Raw genomic sequence first — 25,136 nt, 5'->3', positions numbered from 1 at the left:
TTGTTCCACCGAGGGAAAAAGCACCCCAAACCATTATGGCGCCCCCTCCAATGTGGTGTGTAGAAAACATCTCAGGTGGGATCTGGTTGTCATGCCAGTAACATTGGAAACCATCAGGACCATCAAGGTTAAATTTTTTTCTCATCAGAGAAGAAAACTTTCTTCCACCTTTGAATGTCCCATGTTTGGTGCTCTCTTGCAAAGTCCAAACGAGCAGTTCTGTGGCGTTCAAGGAGACGAGGTCTTTTAAGACATTTTTTGTTTTTGAAGCCCTTCAGTCTCAGATGCCGTCTGATGGTTATGGGGCTGCAGTCAGCACCAGTAAGGGCCTTAATTTGGGTCGAGGATCGTCCAGTGTCTTGACGGACAGCCAATTGGATCGTCCGGCTCAGTGCTGATGACATTTTTTGGGGTCTTCCATTTGACTTTTTTGTTCCATAACCGTCAGGATCATTTAAGAAATTCCAAATGACTGTCTTACTGCATCCCACCTCAGCAGCGATGGCGCGATGTGAGAGACCCTGCTTATGCAGTTCAACAATTCGACCACGTTCAAAAAGGGAGAGTTTTTTTGCCTTTGCCATCACAACGTGTGACTACATGACAGAAAATGACAATGAATCCACATCTTTGCACAGATTTGGCCTTTTAAAGGCATGTGGACCAAAAATTTTGATTAGTTGAAAAACAGCCTATTTCAGTTTAATCGTTATTTTCAATTAATTAAATGCTCAAGAAATGTTTTGTCTCACTCTCATTTCTTCTTGTTGCATGTTGAAGCTCTACTTGGAACCTTGTTAAGATCCAACAATGTAAAATATAATTTTTTGCCATTTTTCAAGTGGTCTTAAACTTTTGATCAGGACTGTATAAGCTGGAGTCAAGTAGTGCCGCACGTCACTCTGATCTTACTAGTGTAGGGATGGGATGCTGCTGCTGTGAGGGAGAGAATAGGAAACAATGTATCTGTTTTTAGAACTTGTTGTTAAGGCCTCATGCACACGACCGTATTTTTTTGCGGTCTGCAAAAACGGGTTCCGTTTCTCCGTGATCCGTGACCGTTTTTTTGTCCGTGGGTCTTCCTTGATTTTTGGAGGATCCACGGACATGAAAAAAAAGTCGTTTTGGTGTCCGCCTGGCCGTGCGGAGCCAAACGGATCCGTCCTGAATTACAATGCAAGTCAAAGGGGACGGATCCGTTTGACGTTGACACAATATGGTGCAATTTCAAACGGATCCGTCCCCCATTGTCTTTCAATGTAAAGTCAGGAGTTAATATACCATCGGATCGGAGTTTTCTCCAATCCGATGGTATATTTTAACTTGAAGCGTCCCCATCACCATGGGAACGCCTCTATGTTAGAATATACCGTCGGATTTGAGTTACATCGAGAAACTCAAATCCAACAGTATATTCTAACACAGAGGCGTTCCCATGGTGATGGGGACGCTTCAGGTTAGAATATACTAAAAGAACTGTGTACATGACTGCCCCCTGCTGCCAGGCAGCAGGGGGAAGCCCCCCCCCCCTGTAGTTAACACATTGGTGGCCAGTGCGGCCGGTCCCCCCCCTCCCCTTTAGTTAACTCATTGGTGGTCAGTGGGCCCCCCTCCCTCCCCTGTAGTTAACTCATTGGTGGCCAGTGGGCCCCCCCTCCCTCCCCTGTAGTTAACTCATTGGTGGCCAGTGGGCCCCCCTCCCTCCCCTGTAGATAACTCGTTGGTGGCCAGTGGGCCCCCCCTCCCTCCCCTGTAGTTAACTCGGTGGTGGCCAGTGGGCCCCCCTCCCTCCCCTGTAGTTAACTCGTTGGTGGCCAGTGGGCCCCCCCTCCCTCCCCTGTAGTTAACTCGTTGGTGGCCAGTGGGCCCTCTCCCCTCCCTCCCCCTCCTAATTAAAATCTCCCCCCCTATCATTGGTGGCAGCGGAGAGTACCGATCGGAGTCCCAGTTTAATCGCTGGGGCTCCGATCGGTAACCATGGCAACCAGGAAGCTACTGCTGTCCCGGTTGCCATGGTTACTGAGCAATTTGTAGAACCATTATACTTACCTGCGAGCTGCGATATCTGCGTCCGGCCGGGAGCTCCTCCTACTGGTAAGTGACAGGTCTGTGCGGCGCATTACTTAATGACCTGTCACTTAATGACCTGTAGGAGGAGCTCCCGGCCGGACGCAGACATCGCAGCTCGCAGGTAAGTATAATGGTTTTACAAATTGCTCAGTAACCATGGCAACCGGGACAGCAGTAGCGTCCTGGTTGCCATGGTTACCGATCGGAGCCCCAGCGATTAAACTGGGACTCCGATCGGTACTCTCCGCTGCCACCAATGATAGGGGGGGAGATTTTAATTAGGAGGGGGAGGGAGGGGAGAGGGCCCACTGGCCACCAACGAGTTAACTACAGGGGAGGGAGGGGGGCCCACTGGCCACCAACGAGTTAACTACAGGGGAGGGATGGGGGGCCGGCCGCACTGGCCACCAATGTGTTAACTACAGGGGGGGCCCACTGGCCACCAATGAGTTAACTACAGGGGACGGAGGGGGGCCCACTGGCCACCAATGAGTTAACTACAGGGGAGGGAGGGGGGCCCACTGGCCACCAATGAGTTAACTACAGGGGAGGGAGGGGGGGGCGGCCGCACTGGCCACCAATGTGTTAACTACAGGGGGGGGCCCACTGGCCACCAATGAGTTAACTACAGGGGACGGAGGGGGGCCCCACTGGCCACCAACGAGTTAACTACAGGGGAGGGAGGGGGGCCCACTGGCCACCAATGAGTTAACTACAGGGGAGGGGGGGGCCGGCCGCACTGGCCACCAATGTGTTAACTACAGGGGGGGGGCTTCCCCCTGCTGCCTGGCAGCACCTGCCAGGCAGCAGGGGGCAGTCATGTACACAGTTCTTTTAGTATATTCTAACCTGAAGCGTCCCCATCACCATGAGTGTGCCGTGGATATATATATATTTAATTTTGCATAGTGGCGTGATAGCCCCTCCATTGAGCACCTCCTCCTGGGATTCATATTCCCCTTTTTCTAGACGGAGTGCCTTTCAAATTTTTGATTTACCTATTACCATGGGGACGCCTCTGTGTTAGAATATACTGTCGGTTCTGAGTTTTCACGAAGTGAAAACTCAGCTATGAAAAAGCTTTTATGCAGACGGATCTTCGGATCCGTCTGTATAAAAAGTAACCTACGGCCACGGATCACGGACACGGATGCCAATCTTGTGTGCATCCGTGTTCTTTCACGGACCCATTGACTTGAATGGGTCCGCGAACCGTTGTCCGTCAAAAAAATAGGACAGGTCATATTTTTTTGACGGACAGGATACACGGATCACTGTCTCGGCTGCAAAACGGTGCATTTTCCGATTTTTCCACGGACCCATTGAAAGTCAATGGGTCCGCGAAAAAAAAAAGGGAAAACGACACAACGGCCACGGATGCACACAACGGTCGTGTGCATGAGGCCTAACTCTGCGATCTATAGCGATTTTCCTTTGTGGGTGCAGTCCAATACAAGCGTTAAATACTGCAGATATATTCTGGTTTAACCCCTTAAGGACTCAGCCCTATTTCACCTTAAGGCCATTTTTTGCAAATCTGACCAGTGTCACTTTAAGTGCTGATAACTTTAAAACGCTTTGACTTATCCAGGCCATTTTGAGATAGTCACATATTGTACTTCATTACACTGGTAAAATGAAGTAAAAAATAAATAAATTTATTTATAAAAAAAAAATACAAAATTTACCAAAAATTTGTAAAAAATTGCAAATTTCCAAGTTTCAATTTCTCTACTTCTATAATACATAGTAATACCTCCAAAAATAGTTATTACTTTACATTCCCCATATGTCTACTTCATGTTTGGATCATTTTGGGAATGATATTTTATTTTTTGGGGATGTTACAAGGCTTAGAAGTTTAGAAGCAAATCTTGAAATTTTTCAGATATTATTAAAAACCCAATTTTTAGGGACCAGTTCAGGTCTGAAGTCACTTTGCGAGGCTTACATAATAGAAACCACCCATTCTAGAAACTACACCCCTCAAGGTATTCAAAACTGATTTTACAAACGTCGTTAACCCTTTAGGTGTTCCACAAGAATTAATGGAAAATAGAGATACAATTTCAAAATTTGACTTTTTTGGCAGATTTTCCATTTTAATAATTTTTTTCCAGTTACAAAGCAAGGGTTAACAGCCAAACCAAACTCAATATTTATGGACCTGATTTTGTAGTTTACAGAAACACCCCATATGTGGTCGTAAACCGCTGTACGGGCACACGGCAGGGCGCAGAAGGAAAGGAATGCCATACGGTTTTTGGAAGGCAGGTTTTGCTGGACTGGTTTTTTTGACACCATGTCCCATTTGAAGCCCCCCTGATGCACCCCTAGAGTAGAAACTCCATAAAAGGGACCCCATCTAAGAAACTACACTTCTCCAGGTATTCAAAACTGATTTTACAAACTTCGTTAACCCTTTAGGTGTTCAACAAGAAATAATGGAAAATAGAGATACAATTTAAAAATTTCACTTTTTTGGCAGATTTTCCATTTTAATATTTTTTTTCCAGTTACAAAGCAAGGGTTAACAGCCAAACCAAACTCAATATTTATGGCCCTGATTCTGTAGTTTACAGAAACACCCCATATGTGGTCGTAAACCGCTGTACAGGCACACGGCAGGGCGCAGAAGGAAAGGAATATCATACGGTTTTTGGAAGGCAGGTTTTGCTGGACTGTTTATTTTGACACCATGTCCCATTTGAACCCCCCCTGATGCACCCCTAGAGTAGAAACTCCATAAAAGTGACCCCATCTAAGAAACTACACCCCTCAAGGTATTTAAAACTGATTTTACAAACGTCGTTAAACCTTTAGGTGTTCCACAAGAATTAATGGAAAATAGAGATACAATTTCAAAATTTCACTTTTTTGGCAGATTTTCCATTTTAATATTTTTTTTCCAGTTACAAAGCAAGGGTTAACAGCCAAACAAAACTCAATATTTATGGCCCTGATTCTGTAGTTTACAGAAACACCCCATATGTGGCCGTAAACTACTGTACAGGCACACAGTAGGGCGTAGAGGGAAAGGTGCGCCATATGGTTTTTGGAAGGCAGATTTTGCTGGACTGGTTTATTTACACCATGTCCCATTTGAAGCCCCCCTGATGCACCCCCTAGAGTAGAAACTCCATAAAAGTGACCCCATCTAAGAAACTACACCCCTCAAGGTATTCTAAACTGATTTTACAAACTTTGGTAACCCTTCAGGTGTTGCACAAGAGTTATTGGCAAATGGGGATGAAATTTGAGAATTTCATTTTTTTGCCAAATACCGTCGATACCTAATAAGTCTACTTTTTTTTTTACAATTATTTAGGTTTTAGACTATATTATCCTTTTTGATCCAAAAATTTTTTGGGGATTTCTAAAGTCATTTTTTTTTTGTTTTTTAGCCGATTATCTTATGTAGGTGCTCATTTTTTGCGGGATGAGAGGACGGTTTTATTCCACTATTTTGGGGGCTATATGACTTTTTGATCGCTTGCTATTAAAATTTTGGTATGTAAGGTGACAAAAAAAGTTATTTTCTTGCACCGTTATTTTTGGGACCATGTTAATCTGGGGGGTTAGGTCATGGGGTATTTTTATAGAGGAGATTATTACCGACGCGGCGATACCTAATTTGTATACTTTTTTTAATTATTATTTTAGTTTTTACAATTTTTTTTGGTGTCTCAAGTCTGAGAACCAGTTTTTTTATCCGATAGTCAGTGCTAAATTGGGATATAAATTTAGCACTCCATGGAAGTGTGGTACTCCCTGAAGCAACCGTCAATACAGAGGCCCGGATGATCGTGGCACGTGTCGCACTGAGTAGTGGTGTCTTTCCGTATCCCCCTCCTGCGACACACACTGCACTTTTTTGGGGTTCATCCCTTCTTTCCAGTAAGGAGGACAACACCTGGAAAGTTCCCGAGGTACTCCGAAAGGATCAGGGCCTTGAGGACTGTCTCATAGAACTGAAGGAATGTCCCTGTGTTGCCAACTCTCCGGGACAGCACAAAAGAGTTGTACAAGGCAACCTGCACCAAGTAGACCGCAACTTTTTTGTACCATGCCCGGGTTTTGCGCATTGCGTTATACGGCTTGAGGACTTGATCAGAGAGATCAACTCCTCCCATATACCGATTGTAGTCGACAATACAATCGGGCTTGAGGACCGTTGCAGCGGTACCTCGCACAGGGACAGGGGTGATGCCATTACCATGAATTGTGGACAGTACAAGGACATCCCTATTGTCCTTTATATCTGACCAGCAACAGGTTTTCACTGGTAAGGGCACGGGTCTCACCCCTGGGGATAGGTACCTGGAGGTGGTGGGCAGGGAGGCCGCGTTGATTTTTCTGCACGGTCCCACAAGCGGGCGTGGATCTGGCGGCGAGGGACTGGAACAAGGGGATACTAGTATAAAAGTTATCCACGTACAGGTGATAACCTTTATCTAGCAGTGGGTGCATAAGGTCCCACACAAGTTTCCCGCTAACACCCATAGTGGGGGGACATTCTGGGGGTTGAATACGGGAATCTCGCCCCTCATACACACAAAACTTGTAAGTGTACCCTGAGGTACTCTCACAAAGTTTGTACAGCTTCACGCCATACCTCGCCCACTTTGAGGGAACATACTGGCGGAAAATGAGTCTCCCCTTGAACGCAATGAGAGACTCATCAACCACGACCTCCCTTCCAGATACATAGGCCTGTACAAATTTGGCCCCAAAGTGATCGATGACCGGCCATATCTTGTACAGACGGTCATAGGCAGGATCACCTTGGGGGGGACATGCTGCATTATCTAAATAATGCAGGCATTTCCAGATGGCCTCAAACCGGGTACGTGTCATGGCCGTAATGTAAAGTGGGGTCTGGTAGAGGACGTCCCCACTCCAGTAATGCCTGTCAATAGGTTTCTTGACTAGGCCCATGTGCAGCACGAGGCCCCAAAATGTCCTCATTTCGGCTGCACTGACCGGGGGGGTCCCTGGGGGGTATAGGGTCACACAGATGTGCTGTGGACCCCAGACACCCTACTTAGGGTGATGCAAGAAAGCTTTTTTTTACCACTAACTTTACCTTTATTTTTCCTGCCTAGCCCAACCTTTCCCTAGACCTTCCCTAATTACCTGCAGATAAGATGGGGTGCTGGGGCACAGATCAGGTCCTGGGGGCAAGGATGGGTGCTGGGGCACAGATGGGGTGATGCTCCACACGTGCAGGCAGCGCTCCTCTCTCCTCGGGCTTCGGACACAAAAGGAGGAGGAGAGGAGCGCTGCTATGATTTGAATCTCCCGCCGGCCCGCCCTCCTACCAATCAGAGGCGATCCTGAGAGGTGATGTCACCATCACCTCTCAGGATCTAAGGATGGTGATTGGTGGGGTAAAATCACACCACCGATCACCATCCTGTTCCGGGTTATCGGGTCCTCAGAGACCCGAATAACCCGGAAACGCAGCAAACCGCAGGTCTGAATTGACCTGCGGTTTGCTGCGATCGCCTACACCGGGGGTCATAGGACCCCCCGGCGCATTTGCCCCAGGTGCCTGCTCAATGATTTGAGCAGGCACCGGGTTCCGATCACCGCCCGCCCCGTGTCCGGAAGAGGTTAAGTTCCGATCACTGTACGCCCTGTGTCCGGAAGAGGTTAAGTTGCTTCTCAAGCAACTTGAACAGGGAGGAATCATGACTTCAGATGGAAAAAAATGATGAATATTCAAAAAAACTAATATATAGCACTATATCAAATATATTTGTTTTTCTGAATATTTGTAATATTCTAAAACAAGAATATACACTCACCTAAAGAATTATTAGGAACACCTGTTCTATTTCTCAATAATGCGATTATCTAGTCAACCAATCACATGGTAGTTGCTTCAATGCATGTAGGGTTGTGAACCTGGTCAAGACAATCTCCTGAACTCCAAACTGAATGTCAGAATGGGAAAGAAAGGTGATTTAAGCAATTTTGAGCGTGGCATGGTTGTTGGTGCCAGACGGGCCGGTCTGAGTATTTCACAATCTACTCAGTTACTGGGATTTTCACGCACAACCATTTCTAGGGTTTACAAAGAATGGTGTGAAAAGGGAAAAACATCCAGTATGCGGCAGTCCTGTGGGAGAAAATCCCTTGTTGATGCTAAGGGTCAGAGGAGAATGGGCCGACTGATTCAAGCTGATAGAAGAGCAACGTTGACTGAAATAACCACTCGTTACAACCGAGGTATGCAGCAAAGCATTTGTGAAGCCACAACACGCACAACCTTGAGGCGGATGGGCTACAACAGCAGAAGACCCCACCGGGTACCACTCATCTCCACTACAAATAGGAAAAAGAGGCTACAATTTGCATGACCTCACCAAAATTGGATTGTTGAAGACTGAAAAAATGGTTTCTTGAACATGACAATGAGTTCACTGTACTAAAATGGCCCCCACAGTCACCAGATCTCAACCCAATAGAGCATCTTTGGGATGTGGTGGAACGGGAGCTTCGTGCCCTGGATGTGCATCCCTCAAATCTCAACTGCAAGATGCTATCCTATCAATATGGGCCAACATTTCTAAAGAATGCTATCAGCACCTTGTTGAATCAATGCCACGTAGAATTAAGGCAGTTCTGAAGGCAAAAGGGGGTCCAACACCATATTATTATGGTGTTACTAATAATTCTTTAGGTGAGTGTATAGCAATATAGCGAAAAAAAAACTAATATAGAGCAATTTAGCTATTATAGTGCTATAATCTCCTTTTTTTTAATAGTCTGAATTTTTTCGAATCTAAGCTTCAGATGAGAAAAAATATTACAACTATTAGACAAAGAAGATTATATCATATATTAGCTAGATTGCTCTACATTCGTTTTTTTCGAATATTCGCTATATTGCTATATATTCTTGTTTTAGAATATTACGAATATTCTAAAAAACAAATATATAGCAATTTTGCAAATATAATGCAATAATCTTCTTTGTCTAATAGTTGTAATTTGTTTTTTAGAATATTTGTCTTTCTTTTTTTCAATCTGTACAGTTGTTCCACTTCGGCATACTCCTCCCCGACAAGCGTCCCCGTCACCATGGGAACGCCTAGGGGTTAGAATATACCATCGGATCTGAGTTTTTAAGATCACTGAGATCGTGAAAACTCAAATCCGATGGTATATTCTAACCCCCAGGCGTTCCCATGGTGACGGGGATGCTTGTCTGGGAGGAGTATACCGAAGTGGAACAACTGTACAGATTGAAGAAAAAAAATATGAATATTCTAAAAAAACTAATATATTCAATATAGTGCTATATATTCGTTTTTCAGAATATTCGTCATCTTTCCCATCTAAAGTTATGATTCCTCCCTGCTTAAGTTGTTTGTGGGCCAATGACTCATTGGCCCACAAGCAAGAAGCAGGGAGGAATCATGTGTTCAGATGGGAAAAAATGACAAATATTCGCTATAATGAATATATAGCACTATATTCGAAATATTCGCAAATTCTCGAAGTTGCAATGTTCGAGATAAAAATTCTCTATTCGAATATTTGCGCTAAACACTATTCCATACATCTCAGGCATGTATCATTACAAATGCGGGGTTGTCTCACTTCAGCAAATGTCATTTATCATGTAGATAAAGTTTATATAAGGCACTTACTAATGTATTGTGAATGTCCATATTACCTCCTAGCTTGCTGGATTAATTTTTTTCATCACATACATTTCTCATGGTTATGACCACCCTGCAATGCAACAGCGGTGCACATGCTTGCACACTATAGGAAAAAGTGATGGCCTATGCCAACTCCCAGGCTATATAGTGTGCAAGCACGACCACCACTGCTGGATTTCAGGGTGGCTGTAACCATGGAAACGAGCAGTGTATAATGTGATGGAAAAATGAATCAAACCAGCAAAGGACGCAATATGGACAATCACAATACATTAGTAAGTGCCATGTATTAACTTTTGCTTTATGATAAATGCCATTTGCTGAAGTGAGACAACCTCTTTAAGATGAGAATATTCTTTTAAGTTACAATGATGCAAAATCTAGTACTTTTATTTACAAACAGGCTGGTGACAAATTAAATTTAATGAATTTCACCTTTAGTCATTTCTGACAAAAAAAAATGCTGACAGAAAGATGATACTTGTTTAGTTATGAATTCTAAAATTATCACTCCAATCAAAAAAGGTAATTGACACTCCTGAATGACAACAAAATATAAATGAGATTTTTAAGAATGTACAGTACATCTTTGTCAAGTGTCAGTCACAGTCCTTAGTTGTATGGGCATGCCACTTACATGTAAAAAAAAATCAATATTAAAGATAAATGATTTTCCCAAAATTCATATCAGGTCCAATTATGTAGATTTTATTAGAGCTGATTAAATTTGGTGCAAATCAAAAGTGCCTTAATTGGCCTGAAAAGTTGTCTATGACAAAAGTTGGGTAAGATGTAGTGTTTAGTGTTGATCGCGTAAATTTGAATATTCAGTTTTTTTCCCCACAATAAACATGATCCCTCCCTTCTTCTAGCTTGTGGGCCAATGAGAAGGCTGCAAGAGCTTAACAACTTCCCTAGCAACCAATAGGAAAGTTGCCTACACCTTACTATATAAGAGAACCTCCCCCCCATATTGTGCTGTTTCATGCAGTTGTGAGAGAGATAGAGAGAGAGGAGTGTGATCTTTGTGCTGTGCTGAATTCCTGTGACATCTGATACCTCATATATATAATCCAGATAGTGTAGGTTAGTGAGTGAATAGTGTAGCTGATAGGTTCCAGTGTAGGGTGTTGGGTACATTAGTTAGGTAGCTCATATATATAATCCAGAAAGTTAGTTTTAGATAGTCTGTGTAGGTTAGTGAGTGAATAGTGTAGCTGATATGGTCCAGTGCAGGGTGTACTGTAGGTTAGATAGAGATATAGTATGGTGTAGGCTTTTGCTGTCTGTTTCGTCAGTGAAAAAAAATGTTAGTTTCTGTGTTTTAGTGTTTTAAGGTTTCGTTTGGGGAGTGATTAGTGTCAGCGTCTTTTGTCTTTGAAAAAAAACAAAAAGTATTTTTCTGTGTTTTAGAGTTAGTGTTTTAGGGTTTCGTGTGGGTAGTGATTAGTGTCAGCATTAGAGTTGAGCGGACACCTGGATGTTCGGGTTCGACGGGTTCGGCCGAACTTCACAAAAAAGTTAGAGTTCGGGACTAGGGATGAGCGAACCCGAACTGTATAGTTCGGGTTCGTACCGAATTTTGGGGTGTCCGTGACACGGACCCGAACATTTTCGTAAAAGTCCGGGTTCGGGTTCGGTGTTCGGCGCTTTCTTGGCGTTTTTTGAAAGGCTGCAAAGCAGCCAATCAACAAGCGTCATACTACTTGCCCCAAGAGGCCATCACAGCCTTGCCTACTATTGGCATGGCTGTGATTGGCCAGTGCAGCATGTGACCCAGCCTCTATATAAGCTTGGGTTACGTAGCGCTGCACGTCACTCTGCTGATACAAGTGTACGGAGAGGTTGCAGCTGCGACGTTAGGGCGAGATTAGGCAGTGATTAACTCCTCCAAAAGACTTCATTCAGTGATCGATCTACAGCTGTGGATCATTGAACTGCTGCTATTCAATTGCTCAGTGTTTTTAGGGTGCCCAGAGCGTTTTTCAGTCACTTTTTTCTGGGGTGATCGGCGGCCATCTTGTGGCTTGCTTGTGCGCCAGCACAAGCTGCCACCAAGTACATTTAACCATCAATAGTGTGGTTATTTTTTTGGCCATATACTATATCAGGGGCAAGTTGAGCCTGTCACAAAGTGCATTTAACCATCAATAGTGTGGTTATTTTTTGGCCATATACTACATCAGGGGCAAGTTGAGCCTGTCACCCAGCGCCTAAAAAATAGGCCTCACATTTATATTAATCCAAATCTGTCATTACTGCTTTAGCTGGTCAAGTTATTTTTAGTGACCGTCAAAGCACAGTTTTTGTTCTGGGTTGAAAAACAATTCCCAAATTTGCAATTCTCAAAATTAGTGGTTTCTGCTGTATCAGGCCTATTTTAAATCTATCCCTAAAAGGGTATATTAGATTCAAGGTGCTGATAGGGTAATTCTCAAATACTTAACACACACGCTACAGTGCAGATCCAAGTCTAAGGGCTCATTCAGACGGCCGTATGCTGTCCGCAAAAATACTGAATGCTATCCGTTTTTTTGCGGATCCGCAAAAAAATGGATCTGCAAAAAAACGGATAGCATTCAGTATTTTTGCGGACCCATAGACTTCAATGGGGCCATGTCCTGATTGTCACGGACAAGTATAGGACATGTTTCATTTTTTTTGCGGATCCGCAAAAAAACGGATAGCATTCAGTATTTTTGCGGACAGCATACGGCCGTCTGAATGAGCCCTAATTCTGTGATTAAACGTATACCTGTCACCCAGCGCCTAAATAATAGGCCTCAAATTTATATTCAGCTAAATCTGTCATTACTGGTGTGCGTGTATTAGTGTAATACGGTACCTAAATAGATAGCCAGATAGACTTAGTGTTAGGTGTCTGTAAAAAAAAAGGCCTGAATTTTAATTCAATACATTGGCCCGAATAATATTTTTCTTATTGTGGTGAACGGTAACAATGAGGAAAACATCTAGTAAGGGACGCGGACATGGTCGTGGTGGTGTTAGTGGACCCACTGGTGCTGGGAGAGGACGTGGCCGTTCTGCCACAGCCACACATCCTAGTGTACCAACTACCTCAGGTCCCAGTTGCCGCCAGAATTTACAGGGATATTTGGTGGGGCCCAATGCCGTTCTAAGGATGGTAAGGCCTGAGCAGGTACAGGTATTAGTCAATTGGGTGGCCGACAGTGCATCCAGCACGTTCACATTATCTCCCACCCAGTCTTCTGCAGAAAGCGCACAGATGGCGCATGAAAACCAAGCCCATCAGTCTGTCACATCACCCCCATGCATATCAGGGAAACTGTCTGAGCCTCAAGTTATGCAGCAGTCTCTTATGCTGTTTGAAGACTCTGCTGGCAGGATTTCCCAAGGGCATCCACCTAGCCCTTCCCCAGGAGTGGAAGAGATAGAATGCACTAACGCACAACCACTTATGTTTCCTGATGATGATGACATGGGAATACCACCTCAGCACGTCTCTGATGATGATGAAACACAGGTGCCAACTGCTGCGTCTTTCTGCAGTGTGCAGACTGAACAGGAGGTCAGGGATCAAGACTGGGTGGAAGACGATGCAGGGGACGATGAGGTCCTAGACCCCACATGGAATGAAGGTCGTGCCACTGACTTTTACAGTTCGGAGGAAGAGGCAGTGGTGAGACCGAGCCAACAGCGTAGCAAAAGACAAAGAGAGAGCAGTGGGCAAAATCAGAACACCCGCCGCCAAGAGACTCCGCCTGCTACTGACCGCCGCCATCTGGGACCGAGCACCCCAAAGGCAGCTTCAAGGAGTTCCCTAGCATGGCACTTCTTCAAACAATGTGCTGACGACAAGACCCGAGTGGTTTGCACGCTGTGCCATCAGAGCCTGAAGCGAGGCATTAACGTTCTGAACTTTAGCACAACCTGCATGACCAGGCACCTGCATGCCAAGCATGAACTGCAGTGGAGTAAACACCTTAAAAACAAGGAAGTCACTCAGGCTCCCCCTGCTATCTCTTCTGCTGCTGCCGCCTCGGCCTCGGCCTCTTCCTCCGCCTCTGGAGGGACGTTGGCACTTGCCGCCCAGCAAACATGGGATGTACCACCAACACCACCACCTGCGTCACCAAGCATCTCAACCATGTCACACGGCAGAGTTCAGCTCTCCATCTCACAAACATTTGAGAGAAAGCGTAAATTCCCACCTAGCCACCCTCGATCCCTGGCCCTCAATGCCAGCATTTCTAAACTACTGTCCTATGAAATGCTGTCATTTAGACTGGTGGAGACAGACAGCTTCAAACAGCTCATGTCACTTGCTGTCCCACAGTATGTTGTTCCCAGCCGCCACTACTTCTCCAAGAGAGCCGTGCCTTCCCTGCACAACCAAGTATCCGATAAAATCAAGTGTGCACTGCCAACGCCATCTGTGGCAAGGTCCACCTAACCACAGATACGTGGACCAGTAAGCACGGCCAGGGACGCTATATCTCCCTAACTGCACACTGGGTAAATGTAGTGGCGGCTGGGCCCCAGGCGGAGAGCTGTTTGGCGCACGTCCTTCTGCCGCCAAGGATCACAGGGCAACATTCTTTGCCTCCTGTCTCCTCCTCCTCCTACTCAGCTTTCTCCTCCTCTTCTTCCACCTGCTCATCCAGTCAGCCACACACCTTCACCACCAACTTCAGCACAGCCCGGGGTAAACGTCAGCGGGCCGTTCTGAAACTCATATGTTTGGGGGACAGGCCCCACACCGCACAGGAGTTGTGGCGGGGTATAGAACAACAGGCCTTCGGCCTTCCCGCTCACCGCCTCATATGTGACGTGCCCACCAGGTGGAACTCCACCTTGCACATGCTGGACAGACTGTGCGAGAAGCAGCAGGCCATAGTGGAGTTTCAGCTGCAGCACGCACGGGTCAGTCGCACTGCGGATCAGCCCCACTTCACCACCAATGACTGGGCCTCCATGCGAGACCTGTGTGCCCTGTTGCGCTGTTTCGAGTACTCCACCAACATGGCCAGTGGCGATGACGCCGTTATCAGCGTTACAATACCACTTCTATGTCTCCTTGAGAAAACACTTAGGGCGATGATGGAAGAGGAGGTGGCCCAGGAGGAAGAGGAGGAAGAGGGGTCATTTTTAGCACTTTCAGGCCAGTCTCTTCGAAGTGACTCAGAGGGAGTTTTTTTGCAACAGCAGAGGCCAGGTACAAATGTGGCCAGACAGGGCCCACTACTGGAGGACGAGGAGGACGAGGATGAGGAAGAGGTGGAGGTAGAGGAGGATGAGGATGAAGCAGGTTCACAGCGGGCTGGCACCCAACGCAGCTCGGGCCCATCACTGGTGCGTGGCTGGGGGGAAACACAGGACGATGACGATACGCCTCCCACAGAGGACAGCTTGCCCTTACCTCTGGGCAGCCTGGCACACATGAGCGACTACATGCTGCAGTGCCTGCGCAACGACAGCAGAGTTGCCCACATTTTAACGTGTGTGGACTACTGGGTTGCCACCCTGCTGGATCCCCGGTACAAAGACAATGTGCCCACCTTACTTCCTACACTGGAGCGTGATAGGAAGATGCGCGAGTACAAGCGCACGTTGGTAGACGCGCTACTGAGAGCATTCCCAAATGTCACAGGGGAACCAGTGGAAGCCCAAGGCGAAGGCAGAGGAGGAGCAAGAGGTCGCCAACGCAGCTGTGTCACGGCCAGCTCCTCTGAGGGCAGGGTTAGCATGGCAGAGATATAGAAAAGTTTTGTCACCACGCCACAGCTAACTACAATACCACCTGATACGGAACGTGTTAGCAGGAGGCAACATTTCAATAACATGGTGGAACAGTACCTGTGCACACCCCTCCACGTACTGACTGATGGTTCGGCCCCATTCAACTTCTGGGTCTCCAAATTGTCCACGTGGCCAGAGCTAGCCTTTTATGCCTTGGAGGTGCTGGCCTGCCCGGCGGCCAGTGTTTTGTCTGAACGTGTATTCAGCACGGCAGGGGGCGTCATTACAGACAAACGCAGCCGCCTGTCTACAGCCAATGTGGACAAGCTGACGTTCATAAAGATGAACCAGGCATGGATCCCACAGGACCTGTCCATCCCTTGTGCAGATTAGACATTAACTACCTCCCCTTAACAATATATTATTGTACTCCAGGGCACTTCCTCATTCAATCCTATTTTTATTTTCATTTTACCATTATATTGCGTGGCAACCCAAAGTTGAATGAACCTCTCCTCTGTCTGGGTGCCGGGGCCTAAATATGTGACAGTGGCCTGTTCCAGTGGTGGGTGACGTGAAGCCTGATTCTCTGCTATAACATGAAGACTGATTCTGTGCTGACATGAAGCCAGATTCTCTGTTACGGGACCTCTCTCCTCTGCCTGGGTGCCTGGGCCTAAATATTTGACAGTGGCCTGTTCCAGTGGTGGCTAACGTTAAGCCTGATTCTCTGCTATGACATGAAGACTGATTCTGTGGTGACATGAAGCCGGATTCTCTGTTACTGGACCTTTCTCCTCTGCCTGGGTGCCTGGGCCTAAATATGTGACAGTGGCCTGTTCCAGTGGTGGTTGACGTGAAGCCTGATTCTCTGCTAAAACATGAAGACTGATTCTGTGCTGACATGAAGCCAGATTCTCTGTTACGGGACCTCTCTCCTCTGTCTGGGTGCCGGGGCCTAAATATGTGACAGTGGCCTGTTCCAGTGGTGGGTGACGTGAAGCCTGATTCTCTGCTATGACATGAAGACTGATTCTCTGCTGACATGAAGCCAGATTCTCTGTTACGGTACCTCTCTCCTCTGTCTGGGTGCCGGGGCCTAAATATGTGACAGTGGCCTGTTCCAGTGGTGGGTGACGTGAAGCCTGATTCTCTGCTATGACATGAAGACTGATTCTCTGCTGACATGAAGCCAGATTCTCTGTTACGGGACCTCTCTCCTCTGTCTGGGTGCCGGGGCCTAAATATGTGACAGTGGCCTGTTCCAGTGGTGGGTGACGTGAAGCCTGATTCTCTGCTATAACATGAACACTGATTCTGTGCTGACATGAAGCCAGATTCTCTGTTACAGTACCTCTCTCCTCTGTCTGGGTGCCTGGGCCTAAATATGTGACAGTGGCCTGTTCCAGTGGTGGGTGACGTGAAGCCTGATTCTCTGCTAAAACATGAAGACTGATTCTGTGCTGACATGAAGCCAGATTCTCTGTTACGGGACCTCTCTCCTCTGTCTGGGTGCCGGGGCCTAAATATGTGACAGTGGCCTGTTCCAGTGGTGGGTGACGTGAAGCCTGATTCTCTGCTATGACATGAAGACTGATTCTCTGCTGACATGAAGCCAGATTCTCTGTTACGGTACCTCTCTCCTCTGTCTGGGTGCCGGAACCTAAATATGTGACAGTGGCCTGTTCCAGTGGTGGGTGACGTGAAGCCTGATTCTCTGCTATGACATGAAGACTGATTCTCTGCTGACATGAAGCCAGATTCTCTGTTACGGTACCTCTCTCCTCTGTCTGGGTGCCGGAACCTAAATATGTGACAGTGGCCTGTTCCAGTGGTGGGTGACGTGAAGCCTGATTCTCTGCTATGACATGAAGACTGATTCTCTGCTGACATGAAGCCAGATTCTCTGTTACGGGACCTCTCTCCTCTGTCTGGGTGCCGGGGCCTAAATATTTGACAGTGGCCTGTTCCAGTGGTGGGTGACGTGAAGCCTGATTCTCTGCTATAACATGAACACTGATTCTGTGCTGACATGAAGCCATATTCTCTGTTACGGGACCTCTCTCCTCTGCCTGGGTGCCGGGGCCTAAATATGTGACAGTGGCCTGTTCCAGTGGTGGGTGACGTGAAGCCTGATTCTCTGCTATGACATGAAGACTGATTCTCTGCTGACATGAAGCCAGATTCTCTGTTACGGGACCTCTCTCCTCTGTCTGGGTGCCGGGGCCTAAATATGTGACAGTGGCCTGTTCCAGTGGTGGGTGACGTGAAGCCTGATTCTCTGCTATAACATGAAGACTGATTCTGTGCTGACATGAAGCCAGATTCTCTGTTACGGGACCTCTCTCCTCTGCCTGAGTGTCTGGGCCTAAATATGTGACAGTGGCCTGTTCCAGTGGTGGGTGACGTGAATCCTGATTCTCTGCTATGACATGAAGACTGATTCTGTGCTGACATGAAGCCAGATTCTCTGTTACGGGACCTCTCTCCTCTGCCTGGGTGCCGGGGCCTAAATATGTGACAGTGGCCTGTTCCAGTGGTGGGTGACGTGAAGCCTGATTCTCTGCTATGACATGAAGACTGATTCTGTGCTGACATGAAGCCAGATTCTCTGTTACGGGACCTCTCTCCTCTGCCTTGGTGCCGGGGCCTAAATATGTGACAGTGGCCTGTTCCAGTGGTGGGTGACGTGAAGCCTGATTCTCTGCTATGACATGAAGACTGATTCTCTGCTGACGTGAAGCCAGATTCTCTGCTATGGGACCTCTGTCCAATATATATTGGTTAATTTTTATTTTTTTTATTTTTATTTTAATTCATTTCCCTATCCACATTTGTTTGCAGGGGATTTACCTACATGTTGCTGCCTTTTGCAGCCCTCTAGCTCTTTCCTGGGCTGTTTTACAGCCTTTTTAGTGCCTAAAAGTTCGGGTCCCCATTGACTTCAATGGGGTTCGGGTTGAAGTTCGGGTCGGGTTCGGATCCTGAACCCGAACATTTCCGGGAAGTTCGGCCGAACTTCTCGAACCCGAACATCCAGGTGTTCGCTCAACTCTAATCACAGCCAAAAATTGGTTAATGTCACACAGCAATGTAACAGACGAATTACTAAAATGTATTTTACTATCCACAATGTAGAGCAGGGGTACAGTATATCACAGCCAAAAATTGTTGAATTTCACCCGACAATGTAACAGACAAATTAGTGAAATGTATTTCTCTGTCCACTGCGTAGAGCAGAGGTATATCACAGCCCAAAATTTTAAACACACGTTCAGACAAAACACTGGCTGCACCTTCAAGGCATAAAGGGCAAGGTCACGCCATGTGCCCAATTTGGAGACCCATAAGTTGAAGGGGACAGACCCATCAGTCAGTACATGTAAGCTTGTGCACACATACTGCTCCACCATGTTGCTGAAATGCTGCCTCCTGCTAAGACGTTCTATATAAGCTGGTGGTGCAGGTTGTTGTGGCGTGCTGACAAAGCTTTTAAACATTTCAGCCATGCTAACCCCTTCTGAGGTGCTGGCGGTGCCCCAGCTGCGTTGGCGACCTCTTCATCCTCCTCTGCCTTTGCCTTGTGCTTCCACTGTGCTCCTGCTGTCAGGTGGGAATGACATTAGCAGCGCATCTACCAGCGTGCGCTAGTAATCGCTCATCTTGCGATCACGCTCCAGTGATGGAATTAAGGACGGCAGGTTGTCCTTGTAACGGGGATCCAGAAGCGTGGCCACCCAGTAATCAGCACAAGTTAGAATGTGGCCAACTCGGCGGTCATTGCGGAGACACTGCAGCATGTAATCGCTCATGTGTGCCAGGCTGTCCAGAGGCAACGACAAGCTGTCCTCTGTGGGAGGTGTATCGTCTGTGTCCTCTGTATCCCCCCAACCACACACCAGTGATGGCCATGAGCTGGTTTGGGTGCCACCCTGCTGTGACCATGGTTCCTCCTCCTCCATCTCCTCCTCCTCATCCTCCACCTCGTCATCCTCCAGAACTGTGCCCTGGCTGGACAATTGTGTACCTGGCATATGTTGGTGCAGGAACCCACCCTCGGAGCTACTTGTGAATGACTGGCCTGAAACCCTTGTAAATGATCCCTCTTCCTCCTCCTCCTGTGCCACATCCTCTTCCATCATCGCCCGAAGTGTTTTTTCAAGGAGGCATAGAAGTGGGATAGTAACGCTGAGAACAGCGTCATCGGCACTGTCCATGTTTCGCATCGAGGCCCAGTCATTGGTGGTGAAGTGGTGCTGTTCCGCAGAGCTACTCACCCATGCGTGCTGCAGCTGAAACTCCACTATCGCCTGCTGCTGCTCGCACAGTCTGGCCAGCATGTGCAAGGTGGAATTCCACCTTGTGGGCACGTCGCATATGAGGCTGTGAGTGAGAACGCCGAAAGTTCGCACAGATGGCCCGCACTTTCTGCATCAGCTCTGACATATTGGGGTAATTTTTCAGGAATTTCTGCACCACCAAATTCAGCACATGCGCCAGGCAAGGGATGTGCGTCAAACTGGCTAGTCCCAGAGCTGCTACGAGATTTTGCCCATTATTGCACACCACCAGGCCGGGCTTCAGGCTCAGTGGCAACCACTTATCGGTCTGTTGTTCCATGTCCGTCCACAGCTACTGTGCGGTGTGGGGTTTGTCCCCCAAACAGATAAGTTTTAAAACTGCCTGCTGTCGTTTACCCCTGGCTGTAAAGAAGTTGATGGTGAAAGTGTTACGCTGACCGGATGAGGAGGCGGTAGAGGATGAGGAAGCAAAGTAGGAGGAGGAAGCAACAGGAGGTAAAGAGAAACGCCCTGCAATCCTCGGTGGTGGAAGGACAAGTGCCAAACTGCTATACACCTCAGGCCCAGCCGCCAGTGCATTTACCCAGTGTGCTGTTATGGAGCTATAACGTCCCTGACTATGCTTACTGGTCCACGTATCCGTAGTTGGACCTTGCCACAGATGGTGTTGCGCAGTGCACACCTTATTTTATCCCCCACTTGGTTGTGCAGGGAAGGGATGGCTCACCAGGAAAAGTAGTGGCGGCTGGGAAAGACATACTGTGGGGCAGCCACCGCCATAAGGCTTTTAAAACTCTCCGTCTCCACCAGACGGAATGAAAGCCAGAAATTTTGAAATGCTGGCATTCAGGGCCAGGGATCGCGGATGGGAAGGGGGGTACTTCCTCTTTCTCTCCAGTGTTTGGGAGAAAGACAGCTGAACGCTTTCATGGGACATTGTGGAGATGCTTGGTGACCCAGGTGATGGTGTTGCTGGCACATCCTCTGTTTGCGGGGTGGCAGGTGCCACTGTCATTTCAGAGGGGGGTGAAGAGGCCGAGACTGCAGCAGAAGAGGAAGCAGGAGGAGCCAGATACCTTTCTTGGTTTTTTAGGTGTCTACTCCAAAGCAGCTCGTGCTTTGCACTTAGATGCCTGGTCATGCAGGTTGTGCTCAGGTTTATAACGTTTTTACCTCACTTCAGGATCTGATTGTCTTGTCGTCAGCACATTTTCTGAAGAACTGCCCTGCCAGGTAACTCCTTGGAGCTAGCTTTGGTGTGCTCGGTCCCTTAATCGGTCCCTGCTCCCTCTTTTGCTGTGCTGGTGGCTCTGTGCGACCACCACCTCTTCCTCCGAACTAGATAGGTCACTCACATGACCTTAATTCTAAGTGGGGTCGAGGACCTCATCATCCTCCACATCATCTTCCACCCAGCCTTCACCCCTGCCCTCCTTGTCTGTCTGCACACTGCAGAAAGCCACAGCTGTTGGCACCTGTGTTTCATCATCATCAGAGACGTGCTGCGGTGGTCCTCCCATGTACTCATCCTGAAACATAAGTGGTTGGGCATAAGTGCACTTAATCTCTTCCACTTATGGTGCAGGTCTATGTGGATGGCCCTGGGAAACCCTGCTAGCAGAGTCATCAAAAAGCAGAAGAGACTGCTGACTTGGGGCTCAGACTGCTTGGCTGATTTGCTAGGGGGTGAGGTGAAAAACTGATGGCCATGGGCTACAGGTGCCAACTCTGATCTTTCAGCAAGGGACTGGGTGGGAGAGAATGTGAAGGTACTGGAGGCACTGTCAGCCACCCAATCTACTATCGCCTGTAATTGTTCTGGCCTCACCATTCGTAGAGCCGCTTTCGGCCCTACCAAATAACGCTGAAGAATCTGTCGCCTACGCCTACCTGAGGAAGGTGTTTCACTTGTGCGTGTAGCTGGCACAGATCGACCACGTCCTCTCCCTGCAACAAGAGCTCCACCAATACCAACCGCACCACGACCAGGGCCACGTCCCTTATTTGACGCTCTCCTCATTCTTTGCGTTCACCCACCAAACTAACAGATGGTTTATGTCAGGCGACAATGTAACCACCAATAGTCAATAATTAAGTTCACTGACAGTAAGACAGTGCCGGTGTTATAAAGAGAAAAAATCTCTTGAGGTCACACAACAGTGTGATAGGCAAATTTTATACAATTACTTTACGGTCACAAAAGATGTTAATTTGTCAACCAACGATGTAACAGCAGTATTAACTGGTTGTATTGGACTGTCAGAAATGCATCAAAGGCCGCAAAGGTACTTTATTGAAAAAAATATATGATTTTTTTCACTCACAGTTAAACAGATTGATTTACTGATTTTATTTCGCTATCAGATTTGCAGTGCAGGCTGCAAAGGTACTTTATGGCCAAAAAAAAGTTTTTTTCCCCCCACAATATCCCAGTTGTATTCTCTGATTCAATTTAACTATCAGATTTGTAGTGCAGGCCCCAAAGGTACTTTATGGAAGAAAAAAAAAGATTTTTTTCACCCATAATTAAACAGATGGATTTAACAGATTTTCTTTCACTATCACAAATGCAGTGCAGGGCGCAAATGTACTTTTTAGAAGAAAAGAAATAATTTATCCCAACAGATTCTAACAGATGGATTTACTTGTATTGTACTTTACAGAAAAAAATTGAATATGTCATCCCCTGGGTCCCTGAACTCACAGACAGATTACCTATATTATTTTCCCTTCCCCTGGCACATATGCAGTGCAGGTGCACTTAAAAAATGGGTATATTTTGCTTGCACTTGCACAAAATGGCCGCCTACGCCCACCTAACTAACAGATGGATAAAATTTATTTTTCTGTGTCACTGGGCTCAGGGCAGGGTACAAAAAGGTTGCATTGCACCCACACAAAAAATTTGCTGTAGATCGCAGAGTTAACAACAAGTTCTGATATCAGACAGATTCTTTCCTATTTTCTCCCTCACAGCAGCAGCAGCATCCTATCCCTACACTAGTAACAGTAGAGTGACGTGCAGTGCTACGTGACTCCAGCTTATATAGAGGCTGGGTCACATGCTGCACTGGCCAATCACAGCCATGCCATTAGTAGTCATGGCTGTTATGGCTTCTAAGGGCACACAAGCTAAACGCTTGTTGATTGGCTGCCCTGCAGCCTTTCAGAAAGCACCATTAAATCGCCAAACACCAAACTCGAACCCAAACATTTACTGAATTGTTTGGGTTCAGGTCCGGGGTCGAAAAATCCTAAAGTTCGGTACGAACCCGAACTTTACAGTTCGGGTTCACTCAACCCTAGTCTTGAACTAATAATAAATTCTTATTAATCGTGAATAGAGCTGCATGTACCATATGTGCGTAGCTGAACTGAGCCATAAAAGTGATATCTTCTTCCAACAGCATTTCAGCCAAGGACTTTAATTTCCCTGCCTAAAATAAGTGAGCAACTACTGTAATCTCTCTATTAACCCAAAAGTGGTTGTCCCCTTCCACAAAGGGGAAAAGTGCAGAGCATGTGTTATATTAAGAACAGTCTTGATTTTATTCCAAACTTTCTGCAACATCGGGCAATCAAGACCCTTAACCCCCAATTGACCGGTCTCAAGAATAGAAAACAAATCAACCCAGGGACCATTATATTTTCCATGGAGATATCTCAACAGCCATTCCTGTGCATTTAAGCACCACTGAATTTGTACGCTGAGGTAATATCCCTGGAAAAGGGGAAAAGACAGTCCCCCGTCCCCATAGGCAGAATATAGAAATTTCAGCTTAATTCGAACCCTTTTTCTGCCCCACAACAGGTCATTGATAAGTTATTCCAGTGAATAGAAAAAAGATTAATCAATCCATGTGGGGCAGACCGTCAGGACATACAGTATAGATGGAAGAAGAGTGATTTGAACAAGATCAATCCTATCTACCTGAGAAAGGGGTAACCTCAGCCAAGCTTTAACTTTATCCCTTACTTTTTTCAATAGTGGTCTGACATTATGGTCAATGTAATCACGTAGGTTAAGGCCAATTTTTATCCTCAAATAATCGAGATGGTCATCTTTAGTCAGCACTTTAATATTTGCAGTAATCCCGCTCTGCTCAAAACGACCTAGTGGGAGTACCGTCGACTTGTTCCAGTTTATTTCAAAACCAGAAAACACACCAAATTCATCTATAGAGTAAAGTTAACATATGAGTTTTATAGCATCGTTTACACCATAAAAACAAAACCCATAAAACTGTGATAGAATTAGTTTTTTTGTTTTTCAATTCCATCACGTTTTTTCCCCCAGCTTCCCACCACATGTAATATTAAATGGTGGCATTAGAAAGTACAACTTGTTCCACAATAAACAAGCCCTCATATGGCTATGTCAACGAAAAAAAAACGGAAACACAGAAATAGAAAACTGCCATGTCAGGAAGGGGATAATACCTGCATAGGGCCCCTAGAAGAAATAAGGCCCCCCCTTTAGAGACCCTAGTAATAATAAGTAGTGATAAGCGGCAGGGGTAATATTCGAATTTGCAATATTTCGCTGAATATTTGGTCGAATATTCGTCATAGGCGTGGGTCACTATAGCTACATTTTTCAAGCTGCTAGAAGTTTCCTGATACTGGTGAAAATGGTTGGCACTGCAGAACATTACAATAGCTTTAAATGCGGATAGAGTGCTCCAATATATTTGCGATTGCGAAATCGGCACTATTGATGCAAATATTTTGGCGCAATATGTGCAACTTCACATTTTAACAGGTCTGACTACTTATTAGTGATTTCTGCACTAAGTATTGTTGTGAACTTGTGACATCACAGCACTATGTATATATATATATATATGTAGCATACATACATACATACAGCACTATGTACAGTGCTGCCCATAATTATTCATACCCCTGGCAAATTTTGACCTAAAGTTACTTTTATTCAACCAGCAACTAATTTTTTGATGGGAAATGACATAGGTGTCTCCCAAAAGATAATAAGATGAGTTATAAGAGGCATTATTGTTCCACAAAAAACATTTCTCAGCTTTTATTTACATTTGAGCAAAAAATACAAGATGTTCCGTACTGTGGAAAATCTCAGAGGACGTGGTTGGAAGCCAAAAGTGACACCTGTGCTGGCCAGGAGGATAGTTAGAGAGGTGAAAAAGAATCCATGGATCACCACCAAGGCCATCCTGGTGAATCTGGGCTCTGCTGGTGGCAATGTCTCAAGGCAGACAATGCAACAGACACTGCACACTGCTGGGTTCCGCGGATGCAGACCAGGCCTTTGCAAAAGCTCATCTGGACAAAGAAGAAGACTTCTGGTCTTCTGTGTTATGGTCAGATGAAACAAAAATGTCATTGTTTG

The sequence above is a fragment of the Bufo bufo genome, chromosome 1 (genome assembly GCF_905171765.1).
Source record: "Bufo bufo chromosome 1, aBufBuf1.1, whole genome shotgun sequence".
NCBI classification, from domain to species: Eukaryota; Metazoa; Chordata; class Amphibia; order Anura; family Bufonidae; genus Bufo; species Bufo bufo.
Note: the sequence above shows the minus strand (reverse complement) of the source record.